The sequence below is a fragment of the Vombatus ursinus genome, unplaced genomic scaffold, assembly GCF_900497805.2.
Source record: "Vombatus ursinus unplaced genomic scaffold, bare-nosed wombat genome assembly UNPS02014791.1, whole genome shotgun sequence".
Lineage (NCBI taxonomy): Eukaryota > Metazoa > Chordata > Mammalia > Diprotodontia > Vombatidae > Vombatus > Vombatus ursinus.
In genome coordinates this window covers 59,064,503-59,087,345 of record NW_020954569.1, presented here as the reverse complement: position 1 = coordinate 59,087,345, position 22,843 = coordinate 59,064,503, and the positions used below count along the sequence as shown (strand labels likewise).

Here is a 22,843-nt window from a genome sequence, read left to right as displayed (position 1 = left end):
TGGATCAGTTTACATCTCCACCAACAGTGTATAAGTGTCCTGATTGTCCCACATCCTCTCCAACATTTATCATTTTCCTTTTTTGTCATATTAGCCAATCTTATTGGCGTGAGGTGGTATTTCAGAGTTGTGCTGATTTGCATTTCTCTAATCAAAAGAGCACTTCTTTATATGTCTATAGATAGCTTTGATTTCTTTGTCTGAAAACTGCCTGTTCATATCCTTTGACCATTTATCAATTAAAGAATGGCTTGTATTCTTATAAACTTGACTCAGTTCTCTATATATTTGAGAAATTAGACCTTTATCAGAGACACTTGCTATAACATTTGTTTCCCAGCTTTCTGCTTTCCTTCTAATCTTGGTTGCATTGGTTTTGTTTGTGCAAAAACTTTTTTAAATTTAATACAAACAAAATTATATTTTTTTTACATTTCATAATGCTCTCTATGTCTTGTTTGGTCATGAACTTGTAACCCAACTTCTCCTTTAAGAATTTAGATGTTATACCACTTGGTACATATATGTTTTGTATTAATATCATTTCATTGTTAGTGGTACCTTTTAGTAAGATGTAGTTTCCTTTCTTATATATTTTAATTAGATCTATTTTTGCTTTTGCTTTGTCTGGGATCAGGATTGATACTCATGCTTTTTTTTTTACTTCAGTTGAAGCATAATAGAGTCTGCTCCAGCTCCTTACCTTCACCCTCTGTATGTCTCTCTGCTTCAAGTGTGTTTCTTATAAACAACATCTTGTAGGATTCTGTTTTTTGATCCATTCTGCTATCTGCTTCTATTTTATGGGAGATTTTATCCCATTCACATTCACAGTTATGATTACTAACTGTGTATTTCCTTCCATCCTATTTTTCCTCCTGTTTATTCTCTCTTTTCTTTCACCCTTTCCCTCCTCAACGTTATTTTGCTTCTCTCTATTGCCTCCTCTGGTCTGCGCTCTTTTCTGTCAGTCTCCCCTCCCCTTTACTTAATCTCCTTCCCTCCTACTTTTCTGTCAGGTAAGACAGATTTTTATATTTAACTGATTGTGTATATTATTCCCTCTTTGAGCCAATACTGATGAGAGTAAGGTTCAAGCATTGCCCATCACCCACCTCCCACCTTTCCCTCCATCGTAATAGGTTTTTCTCACCTCTTCATGTGAAATAATTTACCCCATTCCACCTTTCCCTTCTTTCTGCACCTAATGTATTCCTCTTTCTCATCCCTTAATTGTTTTTGTCATTCCCTCAAATTCACCTTATATCTGTACCCTCTGTCCATGTCTATTTCTTTTAGTTGTACTATTAGTGGTTCAATTTTTAAGAATTACAAGTATCATCTTCCCAAGTAGGGATGCAAACAGTTCAGCTCCATTGAATTCCTTATGTTTTCTTTTACCTTTTTTTTCAGGCTTCTCTTGTGTCTTGATATTGGAAATCATTTTTGTTGTTGTTGTTGTTGTTCAATTCTGGTCTTCTCCTGATGAAAGCTTGAAATTCTTTTATTTCATTGAATGACCTTTTTTTTTTCTTTGATGTATTATACTTGCTTTCACTAGGTAGGTGATTCTTTGTTTTAGTCCTACATCCTTTGCCTTCCAGGATATCATCTTCTATTACCTCTAATCCTTTAATGTTGAAGCTGCTAAGTCATGTGTAAGCCTGATTGTGGCTCCCCCTTACGTGAATTATTTTTTCTGGCCACTTGCAGTATTTTTCCTTCACCTGATAGTTCTGAAATTGGGCTATAATGTTCTTGGATTGTTTATTTTAGGATCTCTTTCCTGAAGTGGTAAGTGGGTTCTTTTCATGCCCATTTTGCCCTCTGGTTCCAGGATATCAGGGAAATTTTCCTTGATAATTTCTTGAAGGATGCTGGTCAGGTCCTCCTTTTGATTATGGCTTTCAGGTAGTCCAAAGATTCTGACATTGTCTCTCCTGGATTGTTTTCAGGTCACTTGTTTTTCAGTGAGGTATTTTATGTTTTCTTTATTTTTTTGCCATTCGTTTGAATTTGCTTGACTCTTGATGCCTTATAGAATCATTAGCTTACACTTGCCCAATTCTAACTTTTCAAGAGTTGTTTTTCTGTTAGCTTTTGTACTTCCTTTTCCATTTGGCCAACTGTACTTTTTAGTCAGTTGTTTTCTTTTTCCAAATTATTGACTCTTTTTTTCTTAATTCTCTTGTATCACTCTCATTTCTTTTCCCACTTTATATTTTGTCTCTCTTAAATGATTTTTAAGCTCTTTTTTGAGCTCTTTCATGAGTTCTTTCTGGACTTGAGATTTACTTCCATTTTTTGTTTGAGGTTTTGCCTATAGGTGTTTTGACATTGTTGTCCTCTTCTTGATCTTCCCTGTTACTATAATAACTTTCTATGATCAGATTCTTTTTTTTTCTTTGTTTGCTTGTTTGTTTTGTTTTGGTTTGGTTTTTTGCTCATCTTTTTTGGTCTTTTTTCTTTCTTTTAAATTTGAGCTCTTCTCCTGAGGGGAGGGACACTGTCTCAGGCTTCTTGTATCAGTGGTTGTAGGCCCTGGCTGTCTACCTGGTACTGTATTGATGGTGTCCTGAGGCCCACAGGGGACCCTTGTGTCTGATGTTGCACTGAAGGGGTCAGGTGGGGAGTTGCTGGTGCTGCTGGAGGCTATAATGGTCTTGTGGTTAGCTTGTGCTGAGCCTGAGTCCTAGTGCTAGGGTCTGGCATGTACTGAGGTCAGTGGGGGTGTTTTTACCATTTCCCTGGGCCTCCTCTGAAGGACATAGAGGTCTTGCTGCTAGAGAATGCCTGTTTGCCTATGGCTATGCTGAAGCATGTGGAACTTCTTGGAACTGGAGTCTGCCCATTTCCTGGCTATGCTGAGGCATGTGGGTAGTCCTCGTGTTGGTGTTTGCCTGCTCCACTGCACTGGGGCTCATGATCTCCTGCTGGATTGCTGAGGTGGGGATTGCTGCTGCTTTGCTGGGATGCTTCCTGTCATGGACTTCATTACTCTTTTACCCAAGTAAGAAAGATCTTTCTTACTGACCTTACAAGTTTCTTGGGCTAAAAGATTGTTTCACCCCATCTTTTTGCTGGTTCTGTTGTTCCATGATTTGTTTTGGGGTGCTATTTTATTGTTGTTTGGAGGTGAATATGGGAGAGTTATGGCAATTTACTGCTTGCTCTGAATTTCATGTTTTTATCCAATAATATTGACAAATGTTTTAGCTACACTGTTGTAGTATTCTCTTATAGCTGAATCAGGACATAGAGGGTTTCACACAAGAGGCAAATAGGTCAATGATGGTAAAAAAAAAAAACAATAGCTTTTTATTAAACATGCATTTGAAGGCATGCAAAAAAAGGCTTGAGACAAATTAGACATCCAGGAGCATGACAGAAGCAGGGAAATGGAGTGGTATTCAGGACAAAGGATACGTTCTGATCTCAGTCACTGAAAAGTTAAGTGTATGACCAAGTTTTGATTGCTGGGGGTGGGGCTGGGGTGGGGATAGAACTAGAACTCTGGCACAAAAATCCTCAGAACCACAGTTAGAGACAGAAGGGATTCATTTTTTTCTGTAAGAAGCTGTTCTATAATTTTTTTTTATTCTCATGTTATGGTAAACTCTTCTCATTTAGGGTTTGTTAAGAGGTTTCCTGAGTTCTCTCCTTCTCATGTCTGGGTTTCATAACAATGTGAGTGAAGGACAAGGATATTGAGGGTTATAGGCTTCAGCATATCTATCATAGGTGATAAGGAACTAAGGGAGGCCCTATTAAAGACAGCATAAAATTGAAAATTTTCATTATGAAAGAGTCCAGAGGTTATCAGGAAGGTTGCTGCTGCTGGTTGTCCTTTGTTCTCAAAGGATACCTTGATGTCAGGGAGGTGATGCCATGATATGCAAGTGAATTGGATTTAATTGAGGGAGGGCTATGCAAAGTCACAAGCCTCACTTCCTCCTCTGGAGCCATCTGGGTCCAGTGGCCAGATATGGATCAGGATAACTGGAGATGACCCAGGATTTGCAGTGGGGAACCTTGGCCTTTTTAAGCTAAGGTCTTTAACAGGTCTCAGTTTGGCTGAAGCAGTGCCCATTCAGTGATTAAGACTTAATTTAAAAAAAAATAAGGCAAAGAATGGCCTCTTTAAAAAAATGGATCTGGGAGGGGAAGACCCTCAGGATTTCTGGCCAAACAGAAACAATTGTTATTTACATTCACTCTGGGCCAATCAGGGTCCAAACAGTGACCAAGTAAGGCTTGGTCTCTGACTGGAGTGATTTGGGATTAAGGCGGATCTTTAAGAGAACTACAACAATAAATAGGTTTCAGGCATTAAAATTTACATTCCCTTTGGGTGGAGCACAGCAGATAAGGGTGCAATACACTATTTGGAAAGAAAGAAAGGAAGGAAGGGAGGGAGGGAGGAAGAAAGGAAGGAAAGAGAGAGACAGAGAGAGAGAGACAGAAAGAAAGAAAGAAAGAAAGAAAGAAAGAAAGAAAGAAAGAAAGAAAGAAAGAAAGGAAAAAGAAAGAAAGCCATGTTGCCCAACCAAAAGTTTGCACAGAGTTTGCTGCTTGTCTCAAAGAGGACCATGACATCAGGGAGGTGGTGCCATGACATGTAAGTGAATTGGATTTAAGTGAGGGAGAGCTGTGCAAAATTATAAGCCTCACTTTCTCCTCTGGAGGCATCTGGGTCTAGTAAGACCTGTTAAAAATCTTAGCTTGAAAAGGCTAAAGTCCCCTGCTATATCCCAGGCCATCTCCAGTTATCCTGATCCATATCAGAAAGGAGGAACAATGAGGATGCTAGATAGGAAAGATGAGAAAGTTTAGTGCAGAAGCAGCCTATCATATACAAACATTTTGAGAATCAAAGTGTCTTCCCCAACCAAGCCTGAGGATTTTTGACTATGATAGATAATTAGATAGATGGATGGATGGATGGATGGATGGATGAAGGTTGGATTGATAGATAAAATACAGATATAGATGATATAGGTATATTTTTAAATATATGATGTATTATAAATGATTTATAGATGATATGGATAAAAAAATAGCAATGTATACAGAGACAGTGATACGGAGATGATAGAGATAGATAGAAATGATAGAAATAGAGGTAGAAATGAGATACAGATAGCTAACTTCAGAGTTGGCTTTTCAACCTACCTGCTTCATTTTCATCAATTTTCATACAAGGACATTTAACTAGATGATTTCTAAGACTCCTTCCAGATAAAACACTTAATGTAAATCAAGTACATAATTCTTAACCAAACAAAAGACAGCCCTTTTTTAAAAAGTGTAAATATATAACATTGATACAATAATTTGCATGAACATAAGCAATGCAACTATAATAAGCTGGTTAACTGGGAAACTGGTTAACTGAGAAAAATTGGTGAATCAAATATTTCTGATGAGGCTCTTGAAGAGGTCTAGAGGTTTAGGGGTGCTCGAACAGACCCCAAGATTGCAGCACTGAGCCCTGCCTGAAAGAATTCAACTCAAATCTTCTTCCAGCCAGGGAAAAAGTTTATTAAAGATAAATCACATAGGCCAGGTGATACCCTTAAGGATGAGCAGGCATGAGAGTCTCAGCCTCTGGGCATGAGAGATTCTCAGCATCTGAATGGGGGCCAGTGTGGATCCTCTACACACCAAAGCAATACCATGTGGCCAGAGGAAGGGGGGTGGTTGGGAAAAAGGTCTAGGAGAGAACTCAGCTTGGAAGGTCCAAGAGATTTGAATAAACTATGGGAATAGATAATGAAGGGAACTGGAAGGTAGAAGTTTGCTTTCAAAGGGAGATAAAGAGAGTAGATAAGGAACCTAAAAGTTTAAGGATTTTCTGGGACCGGTAGACAAACTTCTTTTTAGGGCTAGGGGCAAAGGTGCATAAGGTGATAAGGGGAGTCTATAAGGAATCTAAAAATTTAATGGTTTTCTAGGGTCTGTAAACAAATGGGAGCCAAATTCCCCTTGGCGAGAAGGGGCAAAGGTCTCAGCTTCTGAAACTTAATGATGGGCCCCTCATCACTCCGGCATCTAGGTATCTAAAATACGTAGATAACTAAAAGAAACATGTAAGACCCAAAACCTTTTCTCAATTAATAAGTAGTGACAGACTATGACCAAACATTTCTCAAAGGAAGAATTACAAACTTTTAACAGGAAAAAAAAATTCCACATACCCAGTAATAAGAGAAAGGCAAAAAAAAAAGTTATAAACTTTTACCTGATGTCCTCCAAATTGGTAAAGATGACAAAACATAGAAATACCTAATATTGTAGAGACTGTGGAAAGATGGTCAAACTAATATTCAATTGTTGAAGATAGGAATTGGTACAGAAAAACAACTTTGACATAAGCTTAGAAAATGACTACAATGTCCATTAGGTTTTGAACAAATGGTCTCGTTACTAGGAATATATTCAGACTGTTCAGTGACAATAGAAAAATGAATATACACCAACACATTAATAGTAGGTATTTCATAGAAACAAGAAAATTGAAACAAAGTAGATTTTAATAGTTTGGAGAATGGCTAAATAAGTTAAGGCACATGAATTAATGGAATACAGCTGTGCTGGAAAAAAAATCCTGCTTATGATTAAAAGTATGAGGAAAATACCTATATGAATTGATTCAAAGTGAAGCAAGTAAAACCAGGAAAATGAATGTACAATGGTTACAACAAATTAAATAAAAAGAGTCAATCTATAATAAATAATAGTTACTTGCCATGCTGTCTTCTCTGAAAAATCCCAAGATTAATAATTAGCTAGCAAACAATTCACTAATATCAATTGTGTATAGGAAAGGCAACAAAGTATACTGAAAAAAAAAAATGGCCTTCAAGTCAGGAAGACCTAGGTTCCAGTCCTGACTCTGAATGTGAGACTGTGAACATGTCACTTAATCTTTCATTGTCCTAGATAACTACTTAAGACACACCGGTGCTGACTGAATCTTGTGGAGGAAATTTCCTTGCCAGAAGTTCTTTATACCAATGAAATCAGAGATTGGGACCAAAAAAAAAAGTACTCATTATTTACAGCATACTCTTAAAGACATAAATAGGTGAAATATAAGATCCTTACTGAAAAAAAAATAAAACTTACAATCAAAAAGTAGAAATAAGATATATGCATACAAACATAATTTGTAATGAAAGGTGAAGGGTAATAAATGTTGAAGGCAAAGAGCAGGATTATAGAATTAGATTTTTTGGAAGCATCTAGGGAGCACAGTAGATAGACTACTGGGCCAAGAGTCAGAAAGTTAAAACCCAGGTCAGACACTTACTAGTGGTGTGACCTTGGGAAAGTCATTTAACATCAAGCTGCCTGAGTTTCCTCAACTGTAAAATGAGAGTAATAATAGCACCTATCTCTCAAGATTATTGCAAGGAGCAAATGAAACAATATTTGTAAACTATTTAGCACAGTGGCTGGCACACAGCATGTACTACATAAATATTAATAATAATGATAATAATAATAAGTATAGTATTATAGTAGGTACTATGTAAATTCTAGTTATAATAGTCATCATTACATATTAATATAGCATGTTATATATAATAATATATAATTTATTATAGCAGGGATACTATTATATAATAATAGTTACTGTAGATACCATATAAATGTAATAATTAATTACATGATATTATGTTATTATGCGATGTATAATATTAAATGTAATAATTGGTAATAATTATTGATTATTATTATAGCATGGATATTATTATATATAATAATAGTAATAGTAGGTGCCACATAAATGCCTATTATTATTATTAATTACAGACTGCTCTCAGTTTACATACATTTGCATTGCAAATTCACCTTTACATAAAAAATTCTGAAATAAAGATGCATTCCTCAAAAAAAAAAAACAACTATGTTAACTTTTTTGTACAGTACTTTGCTTTCTCTCTCTGCTCCTGCCCTGGACTCATCATACCTGGCCTCCCACCCCTGAGCCAAAAAAACAAAGAAGCAAACAAACTACAAGTGAAAGCAGAACTGACCCACTGAAGCTGCTATAGACATGAGATTGGGAGATTGGCTTGAGATTTATGTTAAAGAAATGAGACCTTTGCCTCCCTACTCCTACCAGCCATCATATTGTGTCTGTTTTCTGTCTGTCCCCATTCTTGCATGTTCCTCCTCCAGCTCTTGCTTCTCTGTCCCCAGCCTCCATGTTTCCTTGAACCTCATGTTAGACCCCTACCTCCACAGGTTAATGGTCCCCTACCTCCTTCTTTCCCTTCTCCAAGTCCTGGGCAAATTTGCATTGTGCTTTATATAGATGGCTGAAGAAAGTTAGAGGAACTCTAATTCATCCCCTTCTTTTAATAGAGAAGAAAACTGAGACTAGGAGAATTTAATTGACTTGCCTATGGACAGCACCTCTTGGTCAGCACCAAGATTTTACCTAGGTCTCCTGAGTTCAAATAAAGTGCTTTCTGCCAGGAAGCTACAGTCCCATTGGTCTAACTACTCCAAGAATTCAGAGAATGGAGTACTTTGTATTGACAAAAGCATTTAGGAAAAACTTGATAGAAAAGGTAGAGTTTCATCTGGTCCTTGGAGGAGGATTAGATTCAGACAGATGAAATAGAAGTATAACTTGCATAGAAGGTTTATTTTTGAAGGAGATATCAAATAGTCATTTGAAGGTAGACCTCCACCCTTGATGAATAGAATCAATGAAACTAAAACAAGATAGATATTTCAGATTCCAGGAAGGTAAACTCTTCACCTAGAAGTATTTTCACATCTTCATATGATCATATTGTAATGGAAAGGGTACGCATACAGTCAATGGAACTCAACAGGATATCATAAGAAATATACCTCATATTGTATGAAAGTGAGGCCTCAAAGCTAGGATAGAAGCAGAGGACACCAGAGATAAAAAGACCTGCAGGAGTTTTTTTTTCCTTCCCACCTCCAACTTTTCACATGTAGTCAGGATGTTATTAGGGGAAAAGGGAACAAATTATATGTCAATATTTGGGGTTAGCAACAGTCACTACCCAAAGTCATTATTTTCTGTATACCCAAATTAGTAACTATATACTCTACTTGCTTAGACAACAAAAGTTGAACTCCAGTACTCAATACTGAAACACAAATATCATATATTAATTGACAGATAAGAAAGAATTCTGATTGCAGATATGATCTTTTCCAGTCCTTTCCCATTAATAATAACTTGTCAATCAATTAATTGATTAGAATATATTAAGAACCCACAATATTCTCAAGACTGCATTAGGCACTAGGAATACAAATACAAAGAATAAAATAACTTCCACCCTTAAGGAGCTAACATTCTAATAGGAGAGAGAGCAAATTCAGGAAGCATATCAGAATTAATTTAAAGAAAATTTTATGCAGCTTTTTACTGGCAAAGAAAGTACTTTAATTTTAACTTATTTCCTTTGAGCCTCACAATAACCCTAAGAGGTAGTTAATTCAGGTAATATAATAACCATTTGATAGATAAGAAGACTGAAGCTTAGTTAAGTTGTGTTCTAAGACTATGTATCTAGAAAGAGTTAGAGACAGAACTTAGACTAAAGTATTCTTACTCCTAATAAATCTAACTTTATTTTTTTCAGACTTTCAATCTTATAAAACTATATGCACATACACTCACACACACATTATTCCACTGGGAAACTGTAGTATTGCATTTTTTATTCATTCATTCATTTATAACATTATTTTTTAAAAAAAATTTTGGCTTCCAAATTTTCTCCCTTCTTCCTGCCCCTCCCACACCCAATATGATATCAATTATACAGGTGAAATCATGAAAAATCCTTGATCTCCACTTTTTCAATGGCCCTCAGAAAATGTGCCAACCAGACAACTTCAGATGTGGTTTTTATCAGGGGAGACTTCAGGAACATTATCACCTCCCTTAATCCTGGAGAGTAGGCATCTTGAACTATAACCTAAGATAGTGTTAGCCTTTTTGGATGCTGTGTTGTTACAGTCTAGATGCCTATACCACATTGCCACAGTGTGCTAGAATTTGAAGTAAACCCCCCAAATCTTTTTTTTTCTCTACCTTCCAATTATCCCTTCCTTGTCCTTACAAAGTTGATTTTTAAAGTCCAGGGATAAGTTTACATTTATCCCTATTGTATATGATCTTATTAGGTTCAACATTATTTCCTAGCATCATCCTGAGGTCATTTTGGATTCTGACTGACTCATGTTAGCCATCCTTTCTCTGTTTATATCATCTACAAGTATGAAAAGCATATAAAACCAGACCTAAGTATTGTATTCTTATCAAACAGATGAAGAAAGTGAGGATCAAAGAAGTTGAAAGACATGTCCATGTTCACATAGTAACATAGACAGGATGCCAACCCAAGACCCTCCTAAATCCAAGTGCAATTCACTTCCCATTGTATAATACTGCCTAAAGGACACACACAGAGTCAATTGAGTACAAAAAGATATGTGTTTTTTTTTCTACTGCTTCACTAGATTACACATATTTTTGGAAACTTTTGAAAGTCACTGAGAGATGGAGAAAATGATTGAAAGATGGAAATTTGAGGAGTGGAGTGAGTTGAGGTAGCAAGTATATCAGTGACTGTTAATAGAAGCCCTGGACACACCACTCTTTTTCCTTTAGAAATTTTGATAGCTTCTTACTCTGCAAATTTTTGGTGAAGGAGGACTTTGTTCAGTTCTAAGTATCCCATTCTATTCCACATATACACTTTTGTGGAGCTAATCCTAAAGGGTACAGCAATGATGATAAAGACCATGTCAAAGAAGAATAAATTGAAGAAAATGGTAATGTGAAAAAAAGTGGACCTCTGTCCTTGGTCCTTTTCTTTATATTCTTTTATTGATCTTATTAGTTTCATCTATCACATTTATATAGATGATTTCTAAATACACATATCAAATCCAAATCTTCAGATGTCTAATAGACAGTTTATACTGAAAATGTCCAAAATTAATATGATCATCTTTTGTCCCAAACCAAGCCTTGTTCTTAACTTATTTGTTATCATTAATGAAATTACTATCCTTCTACATCACCTGGGTTCAAAAGCATGGTATTATCTTCAACTTCTCACCAGGATTCACTTCACATCCAATCAGGATATTCTATCTATCTTCACAGCCTCTATCACCTTAGTCCCCTTCTCACCACTCATCAAGTTACTAGCTTGTTTCATTACCTTATTGCTTCTCACTTCAATTATTTCAGCAGGCTACTAATTTGGCTTCCTTTCCCAAGACTATTCTCACTCTGGTCAATCATCAGCCTAGGCAATAACATGATTTCTGCATAGATCTAACAATATTAGCCCCCTACTCAACAAATTCCACTGACTTTTTCTTAATTTTAGGAAAAAATACTGACTCCTCTGTATGACATTAAAAGTTCTTACAACCTTGTCCCTTCTTACCTTTCTAATCTTTTTTTCACATTAATATCCTCCTGGTACCATACAATCTATTCATCCTGGCCTACTTATTGTTTCTCTCGTGCTTCACCTCCTGCCTACTAGGTGGTGCAGGGAAGAAAGTACCACCTTCTGTAGGAAGCGTAACCTAGTTCCCTTTAGCTGTCAGTGTCTTCCTAAATTTACAATGTGTCTATTTTGTATACTGTAGATAAGATTGCTATCAAAGTATCAATTGGACTAGGTGCCCTTTAAGGTCTCTTCCAATTTAGAGATTCTGTGATACTAATGACATGCAAATGAAGTATACATATAGACATCATCTTTAAATAAAATCAACTCCTCTAATCATTAGGGGGAGTTGTGGTCTATCGCCTTTAACCAATTGAGAATTACTTCCCAATTGTTGTTATTTTGGTGAGGGTGGGGGTAGTTTTCACTTTTAAGAATTACAAAACCTCACTACTATCCGAATAATTTTCTCCACAGCATTTCCAATGAACTGTTCTTCAGTATCTTTGTAAAGACCTTCAGTGAAGTAGTCCCTTCCACTTTTGGACAACTTTTTTTTTTTTTACAAAGGTTTTGTGTTTTTTAAACTAACATTAAATCCAAACCTGATACTCTGCAGTTTCAATTCATTGCTCTTATTTGCTTGCCTCTGGAGACAAATATATATATATATATATTTCTTCCATATGACATATATGAGAACAACTATCATTCCTACCTTAAGTCTTCCCTTCTTCCATCTCAACATTCTCAAATCATTCAATTGATTCTCATATGGGAAGTTTTTTAAGTCTTTCTTTTTCTGCTGTCTCTACTTTGGATATATTTTAACTTGTCATTTCTTTAAACCAAAAATGTATCATATAGAATTGTACATAGTGCTGTAGATGAGGATTTCTTAAACTTTTTCCACTCGTAACCCCATTTCAGACAAGAAATTTTTTACACAACTGCAGGCATATAGTTATACAGCATAAGCATACAAATCAAACATTTACTAATAATAAATCATAAAGAAATTTATTTTAAAACAATTCTTTGGTACACATATAATTTTACCATTCATTAAAGATGAAAGCAAATTTGCATACTAATGAGACAGATATGCTTGTTTACATTTATATCAAGAACCTTGGCAGAATATTTAATACTGCAGGATATAGAACATCTTCAATGATTTTCAGAGTTGATTGATATTTTTATTTTATAATCATCAATGCTGAGAATGCCACTTCGCTTAAATACATGGTGTAAAATGGCAGAAGTATGTTTAGGGCCATGTCAGAAATTGTTGGAAATTCTGTCCTAATCCCAGCCAAAAGTCATTTAATGAATTTTTAGGAAACTCAAGTTTTAAACCTGTGTCACTTGATAACTTGGCGAATTCTTCTTGAACTTTTACTGGCAGATGACTGGTTGTTGTTTTGTTTTGTTTTGTTTTTTCAATGGAGTGTGATTTATGAAGCCAACTCAGTTTTTTAGAATCAAAATTTGAAGGGAAGAATTTCTGAAACTATGTTTCCAGGAACTTCAGATGATCAATTATAACCCTTACAATTAAATCTTTGGGAAGGTTATTTTCAATTATAAAATCATCTGTACCTGTAAACATTTCTAAAGAAATTTTCTACCCTATTTTTCCATATGTTAACTTTTTTTAGTAACATAAATATGTTACAATTTTTCTTTGATGTGACATGTAGAAATCATTGATTTTTTTAAAATATCTGACAAATAACAGAGTTTCAAAAGCCATAAATCATTATAAAAATTAATAAAATCAATTTATGCTTAATCAAAAATATAACAACTTCATCTTTCAGTTTCAATAATCTGTTTAAACTTCACCCTCTTGAGAGCCACCTTACCTTTGCAAGCAGCAATAAACTTTTGCAATCAGAGTCCATGCCTTTCCAAAGGTTTGAAAACAAATGACTGTTAAGGGCATAATTTTTAATGAAGTTAATGATTTTGATAATATCACAAAACACAACATCTAACTCAGGTGATTTCTTTTTTTGTCAAGAATGTCTCCCAATGGATCATGCAGTGAGTAAAAATAATATCTCCATTGCCACCAACTTTTACTTTTGCTACAAATCCAACATTCTCACCCATCATTGCTCCAGCACCATCTGCATAGACTCAAATGCAATATTTCCACTCTAAGCCTTCATTTGTCAAAAAATAGTCATCTTTAATACGTACACACACACACACACACACACACACACACACACATGTATCTTCCCTTCTTGTGTGCCCTTCCAAAGGGTGACAAAACAATAATTTGTCATGTATGCTTCCTTCATAAACATATCTTACATAAATAACAACTGTGCTATGTTTGAAATACCAGTTGTTTCAACTAACTGAATTGCAAAGTTTGGGTTGCCGTTAAGCCTGGTAACAAGCTGCTGGAATTGGTCATTGCTAATTTCAGAAAATCTTTTGGAAACAGTACTATTCAAGAAAGAAATTTTATGAATTTCATCCCCATACTTTTTCCCATGAATTATGTCTGACATTTTAATAGCAGCAGGTAACATGAGATCTCCTATTGCATAGGACTTTTTAGTTTTTTCAATTAAATAAGAAGTTTCATAAGATTCAAGTAAATACTTTTTGTTGACTATAACAAATTCCTCAAAACATTGTTTTTCTTTTCTTTATTTGAAGATTTTAAGCCATTCAAAATATTCCTTTGGTTTGTTGCAGTAACTTTATTCTTGTTTATTAAGATGTTGTTTTAGTTTGGCTGGTTTCATGCTCTCCACAGGAAAAATTTATTACAAATTAAGCAAAGAAGTTTTTTTTCCATACTATCATCATTATTAGAAGTAAATCAACATTGCAAAAATGATTTGGCGTATTTTCTTTTTCTTGTCAATTTAGGTGTACTACAACCTGGTAGCAAAGACTCTGCCACATTGTCATCAGTACTTTTGACCTCTTCTGTCTCAATTTAATCACGTATTCATAATCAAAAAATATTTTGTCCCAGAATATAAATATTGCTAACAATTTCTCAAAAAAATACTAGCTTTAGTTTATGAAATTATATTTGCTTGTGCTTAATTTTTTTTTAAAAGTTGATGTTCATATTTATATACACATACAGTGGTAATGGTCGAGAAATATTATTAAAGAGCTTTTGTTTTTACTTGCTGCAATTAAACATTTATGTTTCTGTAAAAGAAGGGGATAACAGCAATTTTTAAAATCAAACATTCTAACACAATACAACCTAAAGATATACTAATTTGATACTTATATGCTGAGGAATGATGGTAGGAAAATATTAAAAATCTTCATTTTCTGTAATTAAACTATTTTGTTTCTGTAAGAGCAGAATACTTTGTATGTACAGTAAAAATGCTGCTATTCATAACATACAATAGTCTCAAATTTGAACCAAGGTGTTTCTGGCAGCATTCATTGGAACTGTGTGGCATGCAAAGTGTGCATGTTTTGTGTTCAGAATCAAGGCTACAGTGAAATTGCACAATGCAAAATAGACAAGTACTGCCAGGAACTCCTCATGTTTGATTTTCAATTAATTTTTGGTCATTGCATGTTCAGAAACCTTCTACTGTTGCCAAATTTTTCACAACTCCCACATGCAGTTATGCAACCGCATATGGGGTTATGACCCTGAGTGTCTGCAAGATGTGATTTGTTTTGCCTTCATTATTTTGATTTCCTATTTTATTTTGCCCCTTCTTCCTTTTTTAAGGGAAGTGAGTTGCCTTTTACTAAATTATCTTATCATAGATTTGTTATGTAGTCTATATACATGTACAGTAAAGGGAATAACAAAAGAAGCAACACAAACTATGTTCTTGGTAGATTCCATGACCCATAATTTTCTCTTTATATTCCTACCCTCACAACTATGCATGGACTTGCAAGAAATTGAGCTGTCAAAATTGAAAGCTAGAACACTAGAACATAATAATCACCATAAAAATGCCAGTGTAGTTTAAGGAGAGAGCAGCATGAGTATTGATATGGCCAAAATGGGCTCTCATCCAATGATGGTTCTCTTTTTTTGATGAAGAAGCCTATAAAGATTAACAGCAGACTTCACCTGACATTGGTGATTTAACCAGGTCATTCCCTCCACTTATGAAAGACAAGCTTATAGTGAGAGACAGTAATTGGAATATATAACTGGAGAGGTCCTAATATTGTGTGTTAATTGTATGCTAGTGTATACAGGTGACCTTGATCACATCCCCTCCCAATTCCAGCAGATTATTTCTGCATTTATACCATGAATGTCCAACATTCAACCTTTCCTTATCTACAGATTCCTTCCCTACTGCCTTCAAGCATATGCAAGCCCTCACATAATCTTCATTAAACCCTGCCATCCACTCAAAAAATTATTCTATATCTTTCCTGATTTCATCAGCCAAAAAAGGTAGGGGAATAAAAAGCTTTCCATTCTTATTAGCATCCTGTCTTCTTTCAATCATTCTGTAACATTAAGCTATCTCCATTCCTGTGTCATAATTCAACTGAAACAGGGGCAGCTAGGTGGCTCAGTGGATAGAGCACCGGCCCTGAAGTCAGGAAGACCTGAGTTCAAATCTGGCCTCAGACCAAACACATAACCCTTACTAGATGTGTGAGCCTGGGCAAGTCACTTAACCCCAGTTGCCTAAAAAACAAACAAACAAAAAAATTCAAATTGAAACTGCTTTCTCCAAAGGTATCAAAGATCTCTCTCTCTCTCTCTCTGTCTCTCTCATGGGATTCATTCATTTCATCTTTTTCCATTTAATTTTATTTTTCATTCCAAATTCCCTCCCTTCCTCCAAACTCTCCTCAATCAATTGAGATGGCATGAAATATGATACTCATTATACTTATGAAGTCTTGCACATTTCCACATTAGCCATGTTCCCCCCAAAAAAGTAGAAAAAGTAAAGATAGATAGATAAATATATACATATACATATATATATACATACACACACACTATATATATAATATACATACACACACACACACACACACACACACACATATATATCTTTAAATCTCTCTCAATCCATCAATTCTCTATCTGGATGTGCATAGTATTTTTCATCATGTCCTTTGGAATTGTAGTGGATCATTAAATTGATCACAGTCACTAAGTCTTTCAAAGTTGATTTTCTTCACAATATCGTTGTTACTGTGTACATTGTTATCATGGTTCTGTTCACTTAACTTTGCATCAGTTCATACATGTTTTCTCAGATTTTTCAGAAACTGTCACCTTCATCATTTATTATAGTTCAATAATATTTCATTATATTTCTGTACCATATTTTTCAGCCATTCTCCAATTGGTGAGCATCCCCTCAGTTTCCAATTTTTGCTACAACACACACACACACACACACACGAACAAAAACTACTGTAAATATTTTGTTATATATGAGTCCTTTTCACTTTTTTTTATCTCTTTAGGGTATAGCTAGTAGCAGTACTTCTGGGACAAAGGGGAGGCAGGTATATGTGTGTGTGTGTGTGTGTGTGTGTGTGTGTGTGTGTGTATGTGTGTGGTAATCTACCTCTGGGCATAGTTCAAAATTGTTCTCTAGAATAGTTGGACTAGTTTCAAACTTTACCAACAATACATCAATGTATATATTTTCCCACATCCTTGTCATCATTTTTCATTTTCCTTTTCTGTCATTTTCATCAGTATGATAGATGGGAAGTTGTACCTCAGTGTTGTTTAATTTACAATTCCCCAATTATTAATGGTTTAGGATATTTTATATGACTATTGATAATTTTGATTTGTTCCTCTGAAAACTTCCTATTTATATCATTTGAGTATTTACCATTTATCAATACATCTTATTTTTATAAATTTTGCTCAGTTCCAAATGTATGTGTATATATACACACAAATATGTATATGTATACATACTTGTATATCAACTTATCTATATCTGTCTATCTTATCTATCTATGCAATGAGATCTTCTTTGAGAGACATTGTACTTTTTCCCAAGTTTCTTGCTTTTCTTCTTATTTTGACTTCATTAGTCTTATTTAAACAATTTTTTAAAAATGTTATGTAATAAAAAATTATCCATTTTACCTCCCATGATCATATTAACTCTATCCCCATTCATTGATCTGACAGGTAAGTTTTTCCATGCTCCCCTAATTTCCTTATGATAGCATCATTTATTTCTAAATCATTTTGAGCATATCTTGGTACATGGTGTGATTTGTTAATCTATATCTGGTTTCTACAAGAATGCTTTCCAGTTTTCCCAGCAGTTTTTGTCATATAGGGAGTTCTTGCCCCACACTGAGGTCTTTGAGTTTGTCAAACACTAGATTACTATGCTAATTTGTTTCTGTGTAATGTGTACCTAATCTATTGCACTGATCAACCACTCTACTTCTTATTTAGTACCAAATTGTTTTGATACCACTTTGTAGTGCAGGTTGAAATCTGGTAATGCTAGGCCTCCTTGTTTCATTTTTTGCCCCATTGATTCCCTTCATATTCTTGACCTTTTGTTCCTCTAAATGAATTGTGTTATTTTTTTCTAGCCCTATAAAATATTTTTGGTAGTTTGATTGGTATGATACAGAAGAAGTAAATTAATTTAGGTTAACATTATCATTTTTATTATATTAGCTTGGTCTAACTATGGGCAATTATTTTTCTCCACTTACTTAGATTTCTACAGTTGTGGAGAATATTTTGTAATTGTTTTCATATACTTTCTTTCTGTGTCTTAGCATTAGATTCCAAATCTTTTATATTGTCTTCAGTTTTTAAAATGGAATTTCTCTTTCTGTTTCTTTCTGTAGGTTTTTATTGGTAACATATAAAAATGTTGATGATTTGTATGAATTTATGTCCTAAAACTTTGTAGAAGTTGTTAATTTTTTGACTCTCAAAGTTTCTCTAAGTGTACTATCATATAATCTGCAAAAAAAGTAATAGTTTCTTTTTCTCCTTTGCTTATGCTTATTCATTTGATTTGTTTCTTATCTTATTATGGTAGCTATCATTTCTGGTACAATATTGAATAGCTTTCTGTGTGTGTGTGTGTGTGTGTGTGATTTTCTGATTTTTTTTGTGTGTATGTGACAATGTCTACCCTTGCTTCACCACTGATCATACAGATAATGCTTGTTATTGCAATAATCAATCCCATAAACATGTATCAATACCATAAACATGTTTATGTGAAGGTGTAACAAGAAGAGATTAACAACCTAAGCCAATTCATAGACTAAGGGTTGATGACAGCGGATGTGTATGAAAACAGATGATAACTATAGAACAGGAGGGAAATTATAGAAAGCAAAAGGCCTCATTAGCAATACTGAGTTCTACAAGTGGAAATAAAGACAAACTGGACATTTAATTGCCTTAATTTCTTCTGTTCTTTCTAAATACATTGTCATTCAATGAAAGGGCTGCTCTGGTAATTTTGAAATGAATATATTCATTGCATCAGAGGAATTCACAAGATAATAGCTGATACCCTTAATGAACATTATGGTAAACAGACAAATCATGTTTTCATAAAAATAATGAAATCAGTTAGAACTGGTTCTTCCCCTGTCTAGTTCAACCTGGTTAAAAAAAAAAAATAAACTCTCTGTGTGATCAGCAAGAAAATGTGGTCCTCAGCTTAGTTTATTTTCTTCCTTATGCTAGATACTGCTTTGTTATTAGCAGAGAAAAATGCAAGAGAAAATGCCACATAATGAAAAGAGCATTAAATATGAGTAAAAAAATACTGGGTTCAAGTCACATCTCTGTTCCTTTTTTCCTGTGTGACATTTGACAGGTCACTTCCCAGGCAGGTTTTCCCATCTATAAAATCAGAAGATTATTTTAAATTATTTTAAGACCTCTTATGGTTCTGAATCTTACAAAACCAATAGATTAATTATAGTGGTACATGAATTATTGTGAAAAATTAGTGATTTTCATATTATTTCTTTTTATGACATTGATGCTCCTGTATATGTGTGCTCTGCTTCTGACACTAAATTGATTAAAAATCTTTGCCTTTGCTCGGATGAAATCAGCATGAAACATTTTTTTTGTCTTTGTTCTCCATCAGTTGACTGCTGGATTTTGTGCTATTGCTCTATATTTATTATGTTTTTAATTCTTTGGTTTTAATTAATAGATATCACAACAATGAAGTGTGTAACACGTAGCTCTCAAAGGGTACAGTTCAATGACACAATAACAAAAATATATTGCAATATTTATTTTTGGTGTAGAGAATTTGTTTTTTCATGGATAGTTAAAAGGCATGATAAAATCTTTCCAATCACAGTGGAGCACACAGAAAACTGTTGTCAAACAAACAAACAAAAAACACATGCAAAAACCCCAAGAGGAAGACTGAAAATTGTTATTACTAAAAGAAATCAAATTAATGCTAAAAAATAATCAAGGAGATCATTTAACTTTACTTCTGCTACTCTGTTTGCTTTCAACTACATGGAACAAGATGCTTCTTGGCCAGGTTTTGTTGGTGAAAAACATGAAGGCCAAAGATAAGTTCAATTAAAATTACTAGACCTACATGATTTTCTCAGCATCTATAAACACTAAGAGCAAGAGAACTAGATGGATTGTTTTCATGGAATTGAAAAGATATTTTAATGAACCCAAACTTCTCCCAGGAACAAGGCACATATTTTTAATGCTAATAATTCTTCATTTGTTCTTACATAATGGTGAGACCAGAAAATTTGTATGACATGGAGGGCAATGGAGAGGTATGTAATGGGTGTGAATAGGTATAACAAATAAAGAAATTCAAAAGAACAAGACTGAAAAATGCCATCAGGAAAATATATTATAGAGAAAAAATATCAGCTAGTCATGTATCAAGGCCAGAGGAGAAGAAATGAATAACCTTAGTGTTCCACTTGAGGCTAGAAGAAGCAAAGAATCTTAGGTGACACTTTGTGGTAGACTTATGGAAGACCATGGATAGAAATCATACAGTATGTGCAGATCTGAATGGGTTGCAATACTCATATTAAGATGACATTACAATCATTTGAGTATTGAGTATTTTGAGTATTCACAAATGGTTAACTTTCTACAAATCTGTTGTAATACATGCCCTTTTGTCCAAAATTAAGTTTTATTAAAAACCAGTATAAATTCTGGAGTAATTAAACTTGACCTATCAAGGATATTTGGCTAGGAGGAAAAACATGCTTGTAGGACAGAAAGTGGGAGAATAGCTAATGAGATTGTTTGATTCCCTGTATCCATACCTATTTGCTTGTCCATATTAATTGGTTACTAAGTGTCCAGATCATGTATACTCTATTTTGAAAAGCATAGAAAATTTCATTAATCTTAAAATCTAAATGACCCTCCTAGAAGCTTAGGGAGGTAGCTGAGAGCCGCCACTCTTATCCCTAATTGACGGATATTTAAAGAACATTAAGTCATGTCATCAATTCATGATAGGCTAAGCCAAAAAATAAGTATCTGTCTATAGTCAACTCAGAATTGCTTATGTCTATGGTCATGTCAGTTTTGTAGGTAAGTGATTAAGTCTTTCCTTAAAAAACAACAATAAGGGGTAGCTAGGTGGCACAGTGAATAGCTCTGACCTTGGAGTCAAGAGGACCTGAGTTCAAATCCAGCTTCAGAAACTTAACACTTACTAGCTGTGTGACCCTGGGCAAGTCACTTAACTGCAATCTCCTCACCAAAAAGCAAAAAGAAATAAAAATAAAAATAAAAACAACAACAACAACAACAAAAACAAGTGAGCAAAAGCCTTTATTGATGGCACTCTTTCTGCATCACAGTTATTTCCCTAAACTCCACCCATAACCTCCCCTTCCCCACATTAAGCCTTTTCAAAGCAAGGAAAAATTGATAAGCAAAAACCAACCAATATGATGACCATAGCTGACAGTATATACAACAGTCCATGCCCATAGTCTCCCAGTATTTTGTCAACAGAAGGGAAATATTTCATCATTTCTCCTCTGGAATCAAGATCGGTTATTAAAATTACTCAGAAAAATCTAAGTTTAGAGGGGGGCTGAGCCAAGATGGAGGAGTAAAAGCAGTGACTTGCTCTCCCCTAAACCTCTCTGAATACCTATAAAAAATGGCTCTAAACAAATTCTAAAGCAGCAGAACACACCAAAAGACAGAGTGAAACAAATTTACAGCCCAAGACAGCCTGGATGGTTGATTAGAAAGGTATATCGCACCAAGAAAGGAAAGCAGTATAGTTTGGCATGGGCACATGGGCAATGCAGGCCTCAGAAAACCTGGAGCAGGCCTCAGAGGAGTGAATCACAGGTAGCTGTGGTGGTATCCAGACTTCTCAACCTATGAACACCAAAGACTACTTAGAAGGTCAGTGAGAAAAGTCTGTGTCTGAGGTGAGAGAGAGAAGCATAGTTTCAACCTCAGTCCCCGAGCTAGGCCCCTGGGGCAGTGGCTGCTTCTGCAGCTTCTGGACCACTGACTGAGGGGGAATTGAGTGACTGATCAGAGGGGAATTGCAGAGATCTCTCTGCTGGTGCAGGATTCTCTTGCTTTGTCCATGCTTGGATCTGGGTCACAGTTCTGGGTGGCAGTCCTAGGGCAAGGAGGAGTGCTGGCTTAGTGGAACTTGTAGTGGTGGTGGAGAGGAAATCCTCCTCAGAGTTTCAAGACAGAAAAGAGTGCTTGTGGTCACTCATAGACCAAGGCAAAGGCCAGGAAAGGAGTAAACTCCTTGCTCTTGATCATGGCACCTTGGAAGAACTGAAAATTGATAGGTCCCTAGAAGTATCTCTGAAAACAACTGCACAAAGCCCCTGAAGCTTGGGACAGTATGTTCTTCACACTGGAAGCAGGCTCCTACCTTCACAAAGAGTTTATAACTCAAGTAATTGGCTGGGATCTTGAGCAAGCAGTGCAAAAAGAGTCAGACTATACAATCTTACTTTGGTGACAAAGAAGATCAAAACATACAACCAGAAGAAGACCACAAAATCAAAGCTCCTACATCCAAAGCCTCCAAGAAAAATATGATATGGTCCCAGGCCATGGAAGAGCTCAAAAAGGATTTTGAGAAGCAAGGAAGAGAAGTAGAGGAAAAACTGAGAGTGATGCAAGAAAATCATGAAAAACAAATCAGCACCTTGCTAAAGGAGACCCAAAAAAATACTGAAGAAAATAACATCTTAAAAAATAGCTTCACCCAAATGTCAAAAGAGGTCCAAAAAGCCAATGAGAAGAATGGCTTATAAAACAAAATTGGCCAAATGGAAAAGGAAGTCCAAAAACTTACTGAAGAAAATACTACCTTAAAAATTGGAATGGAGAAATTGGAAGCTAGTGACTT

General features: G+C 35.1%; 1 protein-coding gene across 1 annotated transcript in view; it reads left to right on the top strand.

Annotated features, from left to right (window-relative positions):
- The window catches only part of RIT2 (Ras like without CAAX 2), a 505,620-nt gene that overhangs the window by 51,502 nt on the left and 431,275 nt on the right, over positions 1-22,843 (top strand). The window lies entirely within an intron of this gene.